Source organism: Gossypium arboreum, chromosome 11, assembly GCF_025698485.1.
Source record: "Gossypium arboreum isolate Shixiya-1 chromosome 11, ASM2569848v2, whole genome shotgun sequence".
Lineage (NCBI taxonomy): Eukaryota > Viridiplantae > Streptophyta > Magnoliopsida > Malvales > Malvaceae > Gossypium > Gossypium arboreum.
Genome location: NC_069080.1, coordinates 45743772 through 45744900, shown reverse-complemented (window position 1 = coordinate 45744900; position 1129 = coordinate 45743772). Strand labels below are relative to the sequence as shown.

Sequence of the window (1129 nt, the reverse complement as noted above, 5' to 3'; positions counted from 1 at the left end):
CAAGATGGCTGAAAACCAAGGCAATTAGCTACCTCCTACAATTGCGACTAATCAAAATCCTGCTCCACACACTATGTATGATTATGCTAAACCTTCTTTAACAGGAACTGAATCTAGCATAGTTAGACCTGCTGTAGCTGCAAATACTTTTGAATTAAAACCTAACACTATTCAGATGATGCAGCAGTTTGTTCAGTTTGATGGTTTGCAGGATAAAAATCCCAACGCTCACTTAGCAAACTTTCTGGAATTTTACGATACATTTAAAATCAATGGCATTTCTGATGATGCCATTCGTCTTCGGTTATTTCCTTTTTCATTGAGGAACAAAGATAAACAGTGGTTGAACTCGTTACCACGAGGGTCAATTACTACTTGGGAATGACTGAGAAATTTTTTCTAAAATATTTTCCACCGGCTAAAACGGCTAAATTACATAATGATATCTCTTCTTTTGTGCAAATGGATTTAGAAACACTTTACGATACATGGGAGAGATACAAGGACTTACTGAGAAGGTGCCCTTACCATGGGTTACCGGTTTCGCTGCAAGTACAAACATTCAACAATGGTCTGAATCCCTCGACTCGGCAAATGGTTGACACAGCTGCTGGCGGAACCATCAACAACAAAACACCTGAAGAGGCTTATGAATTCATTGAAGAAATGTCACTGAATAACTATCAGTGGCAAGTCATGAGGACTAAGCCAACAAAAACAGCTAGCGTTTATAACGTCGATTCAGTTACTATGCTGTCAAATCAGGTAGAACTTCTCAATAAAAAGATTGATGGTTTACTTGGTTCTACGCAGGTACATCCAGTAATGAGGTGTGAATTAAGTGGAGGAAGTGTGCATATAGAAAATCAATCCTTCAATCCCACAACCGAAGAGGAACAAGTCAACTATATGGGTAACAATAACTTTAGATCTCAAAATAACCCATATAGTAATACTTATAATGCAGGTTGGAGAAACCACCCAAATTTCTCCTGGGGAGGTCAAAGGAATCAACAGCCACCTTATCAACAAGAGAAGAAATCGAACCTTGAGGAGATGCTCTCAAAATTCATATCAATGTCAGAAACCCGTTTCCAAAATACCGAGACAGCACTTAAAAATCAACAAG

General features: G+C 38.5%; 1 non-coding gene across 1 annotated transcript; it reads right to left on the bottom strand.

Moving 5' to 3' along the window:
- Positions 1–430: 430 nt before the first annotated feature.
- Positions 431–536, bottom strand: LOC128284449 (small nucleolar RNA R71). The gene has a single exon (XR_008274875.1). It is a non-coding gene; the product is annotated as a small nucleolar RNA R71 (small nucleolar RNA).
- Between the last annotated feature and the right edge of the window lie 593 nt (positions 537–1129).